This window comes from Heterodontus francisci, chromosome 8 (assembly GCF_036365525.1).
Source record: "Heterodontus francisci isolate sHetFra1 chromosome 8, sHetFra1.hap1, whole genome shotgun sequence".
Classification (NCBI taxonomy): domain Eukaryota; kingdom Metazoa; phylum Chordata; class Chondrichthyes; order Heterodontiformes; family Heterodontidae; genus Heterodontus; species Heterodontus francisci.
In genome coordinates this window covers 5,249,569-5,265,921 of record NC_090378.1, presented here as the reverse complement: position 1 = coordinate 5,265,921, position 16,353 = coordinate 5,249,569, and positions in this window count along the sequence as shown.

Sequence of the window (16,353 nt, the reverse complement as noted above, 5' to 3'; positions counted from 1 at the left end):
TCTCCCTGCTGCTCTCACATGCGTTCAAGTCTTCAGAAGAAGGAATTTTCCTCCACACAAGATCAGGTGACAGGTTGTTCAAACTTGCCTGTCTAAGAGCGAAGACCAAAGTACGGAAAGTCCTCATCAGGGAACTCCTCTTTGCTGACGATGCTGCATTAACATCTCACACTGAAGAGTATCTGCAGAGACTCATCGACAGGTTTGCAGCTGCCTGCACCGAATTTGGCCTAACCATCAGCCTCAAGAAAACGAACATCATGGGACAGGACGTCAGAAATGCCCCATCCATAAATATCGGCGAGCACGCTCTGGAAGTGGTTCAAGAGTTCACCTACCTAGGCTCAACTATCACCAGTAACCTGTCTCTCGATGCAGAAATCAACAAGCGCATGGGAAAGGCTTCCACTGCTATGTCCAGACTGGCCAAGAGAGTGTGGGAAAATGGCGCACTGACACAGAACACAAAAGTCCAAGTGTATCAAGCCTGTGTCCTCAGTACCTGGCTCTACGGCAGCGAGGCCTGGACAACGTACGTCAGCCAAGAGCGATGTCTCAATTCATTCCATCTTCGCTGCCTCCGGAGAATCCTTGGCATCAGGTGGCAGGACTGCATCTCCAACACTGAAGTCCTTGAGGCGGCCAACATCCCCAGCATATACACCCTACTAAGCCAGCGGCGCTTGAGATGGCTTGGCCATGTGAGCTGCATGGAAGATGGCAGGATCCCCAAGGACACATTGTACAGCGAGCTCGTCACTGGTATCAGACCCACAGGCCGTCCTTGTCTCCGCTTTAAAGACGTCTGCAAACGCGACATGAAGTCCTGTGACATTGATCACAAGTCGTGTGAGTCAGTTGCCAGCGATCGCCAGAGCTGGCGGGCAACCATAAAGGTGGGGCTAAAGTGTGGTGAGTTGAAGAGTTAGCAGTTGGCAGGAAAAAAGTCAGAAGTGCAAGGAGAGAGCCAACTGCATAACAGCCCCGACAACCAATTTTATCTGCAGCACTTGTGGAAGAGTCTGTCACTCTAGAATTGGCCTTTATAGCCACTCCAGGCGCTGCTTCACAAACCACTGACCACCTCCAGGCGCTTACCCATTGTCCCTCGAGACAAGGAGACCAAAGAATAAGACTCCTTGAGGGTATTCTACATTAAAGGCTGTCATTAAATACAAGCTTAAAAAATGACAAAGTAATAGGAGATCTAGAGGGGAATATTATGGGGGCAGGTTGTATCAACTTGCTTTGCATTCCCCTGAGTTTAGAAGATCTGAGGGGGGGATCTGATCAAGGTGTTTGAAATGTTAAAAGAATTTGATAGGGTCGATATGGAGCAACTATTTTCCTCTGGTGGGAGAGTCCAGAACAAGGGGGCATAGTCTGAAAATTAGAGCTAGCCTGTTCAGGGATAATGTCAGGAAGTGGAAATTGTACTATACTGGTCAGTGTGCTGTTCATATTAAATGAGGAGAGTAGACTTTAGGTCAAAGTAAATAGGAGTTTATTTGCAGGGGTCTAATCTCTAAGGCATTGACATTAACACTGAGCAACATGAGGTTCAGACTTGTGACATCACATCCTGTGATAATGCTTAAAGTTTATACTCATAATCTACCCAGTACATTATACTACTTCTCCCCCCAAGTCTCTGACTTAATTCATCAAGTCTGTAACGCTGTGGGATTCTCATGACTCTGCCGTAATGTGTTCTTCTTTCACTTGTATGGGATATTGAGTCTTTCAGTTCTTCCTCCTCACTTTCCTGTGGGTGAGTGGAACTACTGAATGACTCATGTTCTCTGCTTTCACTGTTGTCTGGGTGATCTGTTGTTGGTTGTATCACCCGTTCATCAGCTCTCTCTGGTCGCTGATTCTCTTGATTTATAATCATCTCTTCTGGATGGCATCATCTCTGTGCAAGATGGAGGCGAACCAAAACTACCCCTTTCGCCTGAGGGACATCCTCTTGAGCTGCTTCCTCTTCCTCCTATTCCTGCACTTCGCATCGGCCCCAACGGAAGGGGCCTTTGAGGTGCTCTTACATTCCTCTTACGGTAGCACTGTTCTTTCTCCTGAATCCGTTCACCATGCTCACCTTTTTGAGGTGAACCTTTCATTCCTTCTCAAATTCCCCTAGGAGGACCACGGCTTCTTGGGGGTGGGGGTGGTCCATGTCGTCCACTATTATCAAATGCTGGTCTCATAGCTTGCTCTACTTTAATGGGTTTTCCATCCAAAGGCTTCCTATTCATATCCCTGGTGGCATCCCTCGCATCTTCTGGACTTTCAAAGGTAACAAAAACAAAACTCCTCAACTTATTTGTTTCATGATCTTTCATCATCAGAACTTCTACTATCCTTTCATATTTGCCAAACACTGCTTCAAGTGCCTTTTCATTTGTTTCAGTATTCAGACCACCAATGAAGAGTTTTCCGAGATGATCCACCCTGCGTAACATCTGTAAGACTAAACAAGCTTTCTTACTGAGTAGTGAACAGGCTTGGTTCTTTATAACATATAGGGTTTCCAGAATGCTGTTATTTCTGTGTGTTAAGGTTGTTTGTATTTCTCCTACAACCTTTAATTGACTCCCTCCTGGCCCGTATAATTTCTTGGTGGTTTTCCTCAGCCTTTCCTTCTCAGCCACGGTGTTTTATCAGATAGGACAGAAACTCCTGCTCCTGTCTCGAACTTGAAGTTGGTTTTATTTTTCCGCACTAAGATTTCTGTTTCCCAGCAATCTTCGTTTTCCTCTTGCACGTCCCCAAGGGAGTATTGATCATTTGTTTCTCTTTTATTTCAACATTTTTTTTGCTAGTCTGCAGCATTTATTTCCTGCTGCGACACACCTGCTGAAGTGCCCCCTTTTCTTGCACCGGAAACATTCAGCTTCCCTGGCTGGGCAATTTTCCCGCCGGTGTCTCTTCCGGCCACACCTACTACAATTCAGTGCTGCTGCCTTTTGATGTCTTTCCCACCTCACAGGCTTTCTGGTGCTTTATTCTCTGTCTTCTCCACAGACTCAACTGATTTGAGGATTTTTGAGATTGGATTCCCCCAAACTAATAGTCAATTCAATTTTCAGACCTCTGCCTGCTCAACAGAATGGGCTTATGCAAAGTCAAATCCTGTTTTGACTGAAGCTGGTCTGACAGTGCTTCCTCTATGACCCCGACTACTATTCTGACCCAAATCAGTTCCTCTCGCAAGCTCCCATAGTCGCGATCCTCAGCCATTATATATAGATCATTAATGAATTAATCGATACTTTTACCATCTTTTTGGATGCATTCGTTGAATTTCGCCCTTTCCACAATAACATTCTTTCTGATCTTAAAATCACCCTCCAAGGCTTTTATTACTTCACCATTTGGTGTTTCCTTTTCATCAATCCCCAGAGTAGTTAAAATGTTGTACACACTGTCTCCCGTGGTGTAAAGTAAAACACTGACCTGTTCCCTGTACTGCTAGATCTGATGCAGAATGATACCTGTCGAATCCACAAATTCATCTTGGCCACACCTCAGCTTGGTTGGGCCCCACTGCTCACTCGCAGCTCTCTGGTAAGGATATCGACCAATCTAGGCATCTCTCCGATGTTTTCAATATCTACTGTCTTCACCCTACAAAAGTCAAGTTTACCGCTGCCACCATATACTATACTGGTCAGTGTGCTGTTAATATTAAATGAGGATAGTAGACTTTGGGTCAAAGTAACGAGTTTATTTACAGGTGTCATTTTTTTAATTCATTCATGGGATGTAGGTATCGCTGGCTAGGCCAACATTTATTGCCCATCCCTAATTGCCCTTGAGAAGGTGGTGGTGAGCTGCCTTCTTGAACCGCTGCAGTCCATGTGAGGTAGGTACATCCACAGTGCTGTTAGGAAGGGAGTTCCAGGATTTTGACCCAGCAACAAAGAAGGAACGGCGACATAGTTCCAAATCAGGATGGTGTGTGACTTGGAGGGGAACTTGCAGGTGGTGGTGTTCCCATGCATTTGCTGCCCTTGTCCTTCTAGTTGGTAGAGGTCACGGGTTTGGAAGGTGCTGGCTCAGGAACCTTGGTGCATTGCTGCAGTGCATCTTGTAGATGGTACATACTGCTGCCTCTGTGCGTCGGTGGTGGAGGGAGTGAATGTTTGTCGATGGGGTGCCAATCAAGCGAGTTGCTTTATCCAGGATGGTGTCGAGCTTCTTGAGTGTTGTTGGAGCTGCACCCATCCAGGCAAGTGGAGAGTATTCCATCACACTCCTGACTTGTGACTTGTAGATGGTGGGCAGGCTTTGGGGAGTCAGGAGGTGAGTTACTCACCGCAGGATTCCTAACCTCTGACCTGACCCCTGATCTCTAAGGTATCTACATTAACACTGGGCAACACGAGGTACAGACTCATGACATCACATCCTGTAATGATGCTTACGGTCCATATATATAATTTACCCAGCAACATCTTCTGTACATTATACTACAGAAATCTGAAACTGTCTCCCCTAAAAAGCTGGGTGTCAATTGAAGTCTTTAAGGACCGAGATGAATAGATTTTTGTTGGTAAGGGTGTCAAGGAATATGGAGCAAAGTCAGGTAAATGGAGTTGAGGTACAGATCAACCATGATCTTATTGAATGGGGAAACAGGCTTGAATTGGTGAATGGCCTCCATAAGCAAATTTAAAATACTGTGCAGTAAATTATGTGAAAGAGAATGGCCGTAGAAAGAACGTTCATATTATCATTGTCAGCTTATAAATCCTTCAGCAACTTCACACTATTCTTCAAAGGGACAGGTGCAAAGATACAACAACTTGCATTTATAAAGCACCTTTAACATAGTAACGCATCCAAGGCACTTCACAGGAGTGATGATCAGACATAAATTGATAACCAAACCACATAAGGAAGACAGGTGGCAGACTGTCATAAGACCTTTTGTCAGAACTGAGAAATGGGGTAGACAGTCTATGCCAGAAACATGAATCTGTCTTTTCCCCAAATGTTGACAGACTTTCTGAGTATTTCTCGTTTTTAATTTTGTTTATATTTCAGATTTGCGGCTTTTTTTTGGTCTTGATGAAGTAGCTTTCAGTGTCACAGCCCTGATAGTGTGCAATATAATCCAGAGCTACCTAAGTCCTGGGATGGCCGATCTAAAGCAATTTTAAATAGTCAATTACCCATTGACCTAACGAAATAAGGTTCAAACAGTTCAGAATTTTAGGACTGTGACTATAAGTTACATATTCAAACAAAACATGTAAAGAGGGAATGCCAGGAAACACATTCTCCAAAAATAATTCATTGTGTGAGATTCTTTGAGAAGTTTTGATGTGATAACATGCTATAATAGAAGCAGGGATCATGTTAAGTGCTCAATGTAGCTCTCGGCTACTTTTAAAGGGATCATTTAGCTTTGATTACATGCAGGCTGTTTCCCCTGACTGGAGTGTTTAGAACTAAGGGTCACAGTCTCACGATAAGGGGTCAGCCATTTAGGACTGAGACAGGGAGAAATTTCTTCACTCAGAGGATTGTGAATCTTTTGAGTTCTGTCCCTCAGTAGATGCTCAGTCGCTGAGTATGTTCAAAATGAAATGGATAGATCTTTGGGCACTAAGGGAATCAAGCGATATGGGAATAGGATGGGAAAGTGGATTCGCGGTGAAAGATCAGCCATGATCTTGTTGAATGGTGGAACATGCTCAAGGGGCCGAATGGCCTCCTCCACCTCCTATACCTTATGTTCTTATGTACCACGCCGGTTTGAACTGACAACAAAACATTACGTCTGGAAGTCTGTAAATATCAAGATCAATTATCTTTCTTGATTAGATAAGTGCTACTTAGAGATGTCTGAGGGCATTACTAACTGGCCAACTCCTAGGTCATATGTCCGACTGCAATGTGTTCAATCTTTAGAATGAAGAATTTTCCGAACTGCCCACCTTAAGAGGCTTGATGGGTTTGTTTTGATGATGCAGTGTGATAGTAAGGCTTCATGTATTTCAGTGCCTTCTCTTTCTCTCTCCCTGACATGTGTATCAAAAAAATGCATTTGTATAAGATTTAAAGGCAGATTCCCCTCCCCCAACTCTGTAATCACCCACCCCCCACCCTCAGCCACAAGCCCGAGCTCTCAGTATCACATCCGCCTGTCGACCATACACAACATTCTGCCTCAGACATGCTGCAACAGACTTTTGATTAATGCTGCGCTGTACAGCGCAGCAGCTGATCGCTGGGAAAAATCAGAGAGCTCTCTAGAAATTGCTTCATCATTCTGTACAATGTCTGCCACTTCACAATCAGCCAAGTGTTCCTGTTCAGGCAATTGGGAGGCATTTAAAACAATCATCAAAGCTTTTCCTACCTACTGTGCTTTGACAAATTATTTTTTTGTGTGTCATTTGCAGTGACATTTAGAGAATCGATTTTAAGTAAAGGAAAAACTTTCTTGCAAACTTCTTTTTTATTTTAACCCGATTGAACTTCCTTTTGTACAGGGTGACTGTGGGATTCAATTTGCAATAGTTTCTGACAACTCGCTCCCATCTCTTCAATATGCATTAAGAACCTTGTTTCAGAGATGTTTAACTTAAGAAGATAATGACGGAAGAAATAGGAGCAGGAGTAGGCCATTCGGCCCCTCAAGCCCGTTCCACCATTCAATAAGATCATGGCTGATCTGATTGTGACCTTAACTCCACTTTCCTACCTGCCCCCCATAAACTTTGACACCCTTGTCAACCAAAAATCTGTTTAACTCAGCGTTGAGTATATTCAATGACCCAGTCTTCACTGCTCTCTGGGTAAGAACAAAGAGAACAAAGAACAAAGAAAATTACAGCACAGGAACAGGCCCTTCGGCCCTCCAAACCTGCGCCAATCCAGATCCTCTATCTAAACATGTCGCCTAATTTCTAAGGGTCTGTATCTCTTTGCTTCCTGCCCATTCATGTATCTGTCTAGATACATCTTAAAAGACACTATCGTGCCCGCGTCTACCACCTCCGCTGGCAACGTGTTCCAGGCACCCACCACCCTCTGCGTAAAGAACTTTCCACGTATATCCCCCCTAAACTTTTCCCCTCTCACTTTGAACTCGTGACCCCTAGTAATTGAATCCCCCACTCTGGGAAAAAGCTTCTTGCTATCCACCCTGTCTATACCTCTCATGATTTTGTACACCTCAATCAGGTCCCCCCTCAACCTCCGTCTTTCTAATGAAAATAATCCTAATCTACTCAACCTCTCTTCATAGCTAGCGCCCTCCATACCAGGCAACATCCTAGTGAACCTCCTCTGCACCCTCTCCAAAGCATCTACATCCTTTTGGTAATGTGGCGACCAGAACTGCACGCAGTATTCCAAATGTGGCCGAACCAAAGTCCTATACAACTGTAACATGACCTGCCAACTCTTGTACTCAATACTCCGTCCGATGAAGGAAAGCATGCCGTATGCCTTCTTGACCACTCTATTGACCTGCGTTGCCACCTTCAGGGAACAATGGACCTGAACACCCAAATCTCTCTGTACATCAATTTTCCCCAGGACTTTTCCATTTACTGTATAGTTCACTCTTGAATTGGATCTTCCAAAATGCATCACCTCGCATTTGCCCTGATTGAACTCCATCTGCCATTTCTCTGCCCAACTCTCCAATCTATCTATATTCTGCTGTATTCTCTGACAGTCCCCTTCACTATCTGCTACTCCACCAATCTTAGTGTCGTCTGCAAACTTGCTAATCAGAGAATTCTCTGAGAGAAGAAATTCCTGTTGGATCTTTTACATCCACCCAAAAGAGCAAATAAAGTTCTTGGTTTAACGTCTCATCGGAAAGACAGCACCTCCGACAGTGCAGCGCTCCCTCAGTACTGTCCCTCTGAGGGGGCAGCACTCCCTCAGTACTAACCCTCAGACAGTGAAGTGCTCCCTCAGTACTGCCCCTCTGATCATGCAGCATTCCCTCAGTACTAACCCTCAGAAATTGCAGTGCTCCCTCAGTACTGCTCGTCGGACAGTGCAGCACTCCCTCAGTACTGCCCCTTCGACCATGCAGCATTCCCTCAGTACTGACCCTCCAACAGTGCAGCACTCCCTCAGTACTGCCCCTCCGACCATGCAGCGCTCCCTCAGTACTACCCCTTCGACCATGCAGTATTCCCTCAGTACTAACCCTCCAACAGTGCAGCACTCCCTCAGTACTGCCCCTCCAACCATGCAGCGCTCCCTCAGTACTACCCCTTCGACCATGCAGCATTCCCTCAGTACTGACTCTCCGATCGTGCAGCGCTCCCTCAGTACTGACCTTCCGACCGTGCAGCGCTCCCTCAGTACTACCCCTTCGACCATGCAGCATTCCCTCAGTACTGACCCTCCGACCGTGCAGCATTCCCTCAGTACTGACCCTCCAACAGTGCAGCGCTCCCTCAGTACTGCGCTTGCAACAGTGCAGCGCTCCCTCAGTACTGCCCCTCGGACAGTGCAGCACACCCTCAGTACTGACCCTCCGACAGTGCAGCACTCCCTCAGTACAGCCCCTCGGACAGTGCAGCACTCCCTCAGTACTGACCCTCCGACAGTGCAGCACTCCCTCAGTACTGCCCCTCCGACCATGCAGCGCTCCCTCAGTACTACCCCTTCGACCATGCAGCATTCCCTCAGTACTGACCCTCAGACCGTGCAGCGCTCCCTCAGTACTACCCCTTCGACCATGCAGCATTCCCTCAATACTGACCCTTGGACAGTGTCGCACTTACTCAGTACCGACTCTGACAGGGCAGCACTTCCTCAGTACTACCCCTCGGACAGTAAGGAAAGAGCAGCTGATGGTCAGGAGACTCAATGTGGGTTTGCAGTTCATCCAGGGATTCTTCCAATTGTCTGCTTACTTTTGGCATAAGAGTCACATAAACTTTCGCCAAAGTTAAGGCAGGGATCAGAAGTCTTTCCCGCCACCCGCCACCCCCTCCCCCGACCAAAGAGCTATAGACAGTTTCAAGATGGCAGATGGAATATAATGTATGGAAATGTGAAGTTATTCATTTTGATCATAGGAATAGAAAAGCAGAATTTTTTTAAAAGGTGCAAAACTTGCAAATGCTGATGTTCAGAGAGACTTGGGTGTGCTCATACAAGGAACACAGAAAGTTAGCATGCAGGTACAGCAAGCAATTAGGAAGGCAAATGGCATGTTGGCCTTTATTGCAAGGGAATTGGAGTACAGGAATAAGGAAGTCTTGCTACAGTTATACAGGGTTTTGATGAGACCACATCTGGAATACTGTGTGCAGGTTTGGTCTCCAAATTTAAGAAAGGATCTTCTTAGGCAGTCCCTCGGGAATGAGGATGACTTTCTTCCACTCCAGGGTTGTGGCTCCTTAGGGGACTGAATATTCCAATTCTGGATCCACACACTCTGCCACAAGTGGTGCAGGTGGTGTTTGGTGAGGCGAGTGAATGGGATGCTCGAAATTCCAAACGCTCCTTCCACTGTTTGCACTTGGTCACTGCCTGGGCATGTCGACGTTGTTCAAACTGGCTGGCACCTTAGGAGCAGAAGTAGGCCATTCGGCCCCTCTAGCCTGCTGCACCATTCAATAAGATCATGGCTGATCTGTTTGTGTCCTTAATTCCACATTCCCATCTACACCCGCTGACCTTTGGTTCCCTTGCCTAACAAAAATATCCAATGTCTTCGTGGATGCTTCTTCTCCATTTTGGGCGGTCTCGGGCAAGAGATTCCCAGGAATCAGTGGAGATGTCATATTTTTTCAGGGAAGCTTTAGGGACATCATTGTAGCATTTCCTCTGCCCTCCTGGTAGCCTCTTGTCGTGACGGAGTTCAGAGTAAAAAGCTTGTTTTGGGAATCTTGTGTCAGGCATGTGGATGATGTGGCCTGCCCAACGTAACTGACTAGCCATGACCAGTGTCTTGATACTGGGGATGTTGGCCTGAGAGAGGACACTGATATTGGAGCATCTGTCCTGCCACTGAATTTGCTGGATCTTGCAGAGGCACTGCTGGTGATATCTCTCCAGAGCTTTGAGATGTTTGCTGTACAGTGTCCATGTTTACGATGCATACAGGAGGGCAGGTAACACTGCGGCCCTGTAGACCATGAGCTTGGTGCCAGGTTTGAGATCTTTGTCATCAAACACTCTTTTCCTCAGATGACTTGCATTGGAGGTGGTACAGCAAACGTTCACTAAATTGGTCCCTGCGATGAGGGGGTTGTCCTATGATGAGAGTAAATTTGCCCTATACACTCTGGAGTTTAGAAGAATGAGAGGTGATCTAATTGAAACATACAAGGCATCAAGATCAGCGCAGGCTTGGAGGGCCGAATGGCCTGTTCCTGTGCAGTACTGTTCTTTGTTCTGAAGGAGCTGAATAGGGTAGACAGAGAGAGATTGTTTCCGCTGGTTGAGGAATCTAGAACACGGGGACACGGTCTCAGGATAAGGGGCCGATCATTCAGGACTGAGATGAGGAGAAATTACTTCACTCAAAGGGTTGTGAATCTTTGGAATTCTCTACCCCAGATGGTTGTGGATGCTCCAGCACTGAATACGTTTAAGGCTGGGATAGATAGATTTTTGGTCTCGCAGGGAATCAAGGAATATCGCGAGCAGCGGGAAGGTGGAGTTGAAGCCTAAGATCAGCCGTGATTGTTTTGAATGGCGGAGCAGGCTCAATGGGCAATATGATCTGCTTCTGCTCCTATTTCTTGTGTCCTTGTCACCCTCGCGGAAAATCAACTCCATTTGTCAGAGCAAGTTTGAGTTTTACTTTCAGGGAACATTGGATGGAAATCACAATGACAATCCCTCGCATTCCGTTGAAAAACCTGTAGCTCTGGAGGATGCGAATGCACGAATGCAACTGCCGCTGTTCATTAGCGTCTGAAAAGGCAGAACATGACCCCTCTATTGCCCCAGGAATGATCCCGCTGGGAATCACTGTTTAGTCTTGGCATTATTCTGCTGCCCTGGAGTGGCTATTCCAATCGCTCGCTGACCCCAGTGACAGCTTAACTCTCCGTTCAACTTCACTCGTGTTTGCATGATATAAAAGTCTGCCATTTTCTCTGGGGTAACATACTATTTAAGCATGAGCAGGAACCCCGGCAGTAAAGCATTCACAGCTATCAAAAAAATACTTGCACTCTCTGATTTTCATCTCACCATTTTGCCAGGGAACGCACATAAAGGTTAAAGTTCACACACACACGCTGTGTGAACAAGTAGTGAGGTCACATGACCAGTGACAGTGTCTATTACTCATTCATGATTTTCTAATTACAAATACAAGTAACCACATCTGGATTCCCATTTATCGCTTGTGGTTAGGGATTAGTGTATTGATCAGCACTGATATAGGCATATATTTCACTGAAAGTGCAGTATAAACACACCCTAGATCAACAACATGAATTTATACAGCAGTGTCAATTTCTGTTTGATAATCACTCCTGTGAAGCACCTTGCTTTAAAGGCGCTTTATAAATGCAAGTTGTTGGTGTTTGTGAGCCTAGAACTAGAATCATAGAATGGTTACAGCATAGAAGGAGGCCATTTGGCCCATCGTATCCCTCTCAGCTCTCTGCTAAAGCAATTCGGCTAGTTCCACTATCCTGCTCTTTCCTCATAACCCTGCAATCTTTTAATCTTCGAGTTCTTTTTCAATTCCCTTTTGAAAACTCACAAGGGGTCACAGTCTCAGAATAAGTGGTCAGTCATTTAGGACTGAGATGAGGGGAAATTTCTGCACTGAGAAGGTTGAGAATCTTTGGATTTCTCCACTCCAGAGAGCTGTGGATGCTCAGTCGATGAGTATATTCAACACACCTTATCGTAAGTATGCAGAGTCTGCTTGTTCCCTCTACTGTGATGGAAGGATGCCAGGCTGAGGTTGATGGCAGTGATAATACCTGTCAATGTTTGACTGGAATTGGTTCATGGAGCAGCTTTTCCAGTGTCATGTTGCAGCAAGAAAATATTTGAGCCTCGAGTGGTAGCGTGGCATAAATAAACACTGTGTCAGAACCCATCGCAACAGATAATAGAGCAGGTGTCGTAGGACGTTCCCAGTGTAAACCAACTGGTAAAAGTAACAAAATAATTTCACGCTAACACTGCAGGGAGGGGAGACATGTACATACAAACGAACAGACGAACATATGAATTTGGAGGAGGAGTAGGCCACTCGGCCCCTCGAGCCTGCTCCACCATTCAACAAGATCATGGCTGATCTGATTGTAACCTCAAATCCACATTCCTGTCTACCCCCAATAACCTTTCACCCCCTTGCTTATCAAGAATCCATCTAGCTCTGCCTTAAAAATATTCAAAGACTCTACTTCCACCTCCTTTTGAGGAAGAGAATTCCAAAGACTCACGACCCTTTGAGAGAAAAAATTTCTCCTCATCTCTGTCTTAAATGGGCGACCCCTTATTTTTAAACAGTGACCCCTAGTTCTAGATTCTCCCACAAGGGGAAACATCCTTTCCACATCCACCCTGTCAAGACTCCTCAGAATCTTACATGTTTCAATCAAGTCACCTCTTACTCTCCTAAACTCCAGCGGATACAACCCTAGCCTGTCCAATCTTTCCTCGTCAGATAACCCGGTCATTCCAAGTATTAGTCTAGTTAACCTTCTCTGACCCACTTCCAATGCATTTATATCCTTCCTTAAATAAGGAGACCAATAATGTGCAGAGTACTCCAGATGTGGTCTCACCAATGCCCTGTATAACTGAAGCATAACCTCCGGATTTTTGTACTCAATTCCCCTCGCGATAAACAATAACATTCTATTAGATTTACTAATTACAAGTTGTACCTCACCTTTTGCAATTCATGCACTAGAACACCCAGATCCCTCTGCATCTCAGAGCTCTGCAATCTCTCACCATTTAGATAATATGTTTCTTTTTTATTCTTCCTGCCAAAACGGACAATTTCACATTTTCCCACATTATACTCCATTTGCCAGATTTTTGCCTACTCACTTAACTTATCTATATCCCTCTGTAGCCTCCTTATGTCCTCTTCACAACATACTTTCCTACCTATCTTTGTGTCATCAGCAAATTTAGCAAGCATACCTTTGGTCCCTTCATCCAAGTCATTGATATGTACAGGAGCAAGGATGTCTTGCTGCAATTATACAAGGCTTTGGTGAGACCACATCTGGAATATTGTGTGCAGTTTTGGTCTCCTTATCTGAGGAATGATGTTCTTGCTATGGAGGGAGTGCAGCGAAGGTTCACCAGGCAGGTTCCTGGGATGGCAGGACTGATTGGGTTGATTAGGCTTGTATTCGCTAGAGTTTAGAAGAATGAGAGGGGATCTCATAGAAACCTACAAAATTCTAACAGGACTGGACAAACTAGATGCAGGAAGAATGTTCCTGATGGTGGGGGAGTCCAGGACCAGGGGTCACAGTCTAAGGATAAGGGTAAACCATTTAGGACTGAGATGAGGAGGGATTTCTTCACCCAGAAAGTGATGAACCTGTGGAATTCTCTACCACCGAAAGCAGTTGAGGCCAAATCATTAAATATATTCAAGAAAGCATTAGATATAGTTCTTAGGGCTAATGGGATCAAGGGATACAGAGGGGGGGGGGGAAATCAGGAACAGTTTACTGAGTTTGGATGATCATCCATGATCGTATTGAATGGCGGAGTAGGCCCTTAGGGCCGAATGGCCTACTCCTGCTCCTATTTTTCTATGTTTCTATATAAATTGTTAAAAGGTTGAGGTGCTAGCAATGATCCCTATGGCACACCACTCGTTACATCTTGCCAACCAGAAAATGACCCATTTATGCCTACTCTTTGTTTCCTGTTAGCCAGCCAATCTACTATCCATGCCAAAATGTTACCCCCTATACCATGAACTTTTATTTTCCGCAATAGCCTTTGATAGGGCACCTTATCAAATGCCTTCTTGAAATCTAAGTATAGTAAATCCACCGGTTCCCCTTTATCCACAGAACATGTTACTTCTTCAAAGAACTCCAATAAATTGGTTAAACATGATTTCCCTTTGACAAAACCATGTTAACTCTGCCTGATTACCCTGAATTTTTCCAAGTGCTCTGTTATAACATCTTTAATAATAGTTTCTAACATTTTCCCGAAGACAGATGTTGAGTAACTGGCCTGTAGTTTCTGTTTTCTGTCTCCCTCCCTTTTTGAATAAAGGTGTTACATTTGCTATTCTCCAATCCAATGGAACCTTCCCTGAATCTAGGGAATTTTGGAAAATTAAAACCAATGCATCAACTATCTCACTAGCCACTTCTTTTAAGATCCTAGGATGAAATCCATCAGGAGCTGGGGACTTGTTCAGTATCACTTCCCTGGTGATTGTAATTTTCTTGAGTTCCTCCCTCCGTTCCATTTCCTGATTTACAGCTATTTCTGGGATGTTACTTGTATCCTCCATGGTGAAGACCGATGCAAAATACCTGTTCAATTCATCTGCGATCTCCTTATTTTCCATTAATTCCCCAGACTTACTTTCTATAGGACCAACGCTCACTTTGTTAACTCTTTTCTTTTTTAAATAGCTATAGAAACTCTTACTACCGGTTTTTATATTGGTGGCTAGCTTTCTCTTGTACTCGAATTTTTTCCTCCTTATTAATCATTTAGTCATTCTTTGATTTTTTAAATATTCTATCCAATCTTCTAACCTGCCATCCATCTGCACAATTATATGTTTTTTCTTTAAGTTTGATACTATCTTTAACTATTTTAGTTGATCATGGATGGTGGGTCCTCCCCTTGGAGTTTTTCTTATTGGAATGTATCTATTCTGTATATTCTGAAATATCCCCTTACATGTCTGCCACTGCATCTCTATTGACCTATTCCTTAACTTAATTTGCCAGTTCACTCTGCTTTCATGCCCTCATAATTGTTTAAAATACTAGTCTTAGACCCATTCTACTCTCCCTCAAATTGAATGTAAAATTCAATCATATTGTGATCACTGCTGCCTAGGGGCGTCTTCACTATGAGGTCATTAATTAATCCTATCACGTTGCACAATATCAGGTCTAGTATAGCCTGCTCTCCAGTTGGCTCCAGAATGTGCTGTTCTAAGAAGCTATCCCAAAAACATTCCATGAACCCCTCATCTAGGCTACCTTTGCCCATCTGATTTTTCCAGTCTATATGTAGATTAAAATCCCCCATGATTATCAACATACCTTTCTGACAAGCACCCATTATTTCTTCCTTTATTGCGCCTTCCAACCATGTGGATACTGTCAGGGGCTCTGTACACCACTCCCACAAGTGACTTCTTGCCTTTATCATTTCTCATCTCGACCCAAACCACTTCTATATCCTGGTTTCTGAACTTAGGTCATCCCTCTCTAATACGCTAATACCATCATTAATTAACAGAGCCACCCCTCCAAATTTTCCTAGCTTCCTGTCCTTCCTAAATGTCATGCACCCTTCAATATTCAGGTCCCAATCTATGTCATCCTGCAGCCATGTCTCTGTAATGGCTATCAGATCATACTTATTTATTTCTATTTGTGCTCTCAGCTCATCTGTTTTGTTTTGAATGCTATGTGCATTCAGATACAGAGCCTTTAGTTTTGTCCTTTTATTATTTTTGTAACCTCTAGCCTTGTTTGCTGATTTACTCTTAGATTTGTACTCACTGTCCCTTCCTGTCACAGTCTGTTTATCTTTTCCCATATTAATACCTTTCTCTCTTGCCTTGTCTCTACTCTTTGATTTACCACATCTTCCCAAATTTGATCACTTACCCCCACGATTTAGTTTAAAACCCTCTCTATTTCCCTAGTTATGTGGCTCTCTAGAATACCACCCCCAGCATGGTTCAGGTGTAGACTGTCCCAACGGTACAGCCCCCACATTCCCCAATACTGGTGCCAGTGCCCCATAAACCGGAACCCACTTCTACCACACCAGTACTTTGAGCCACGCATTCATTATTCTAATCTTATTTGCCCTCCTCCAATTTACACGTGGCTCAGGTAATAATCCAGAGATTATTACCTTTGATGTTCTGCGTCTTAATTTGCTCCTCATACTGACTATGCAGAACCTCTTTCCTTGTCCTGCCTATGTCATTGATACCTGCATGGACCACGACGCCTGGATCCTTCCCTTCTCATAGCAAAATCCCCTCGAGCCCTGAGCAGATGTCCCGAACCCTGGCACTGGGCAGGCAACACAGCCGTCTGGACTCTCACTCTTTGCTGCAGAGAACAGTGTCAAACCCCCTCACTATACTGTCCCCTACTACCACTACTTTCCTTTTTGCTCCCCCCGCTTGAATGGCTTCCT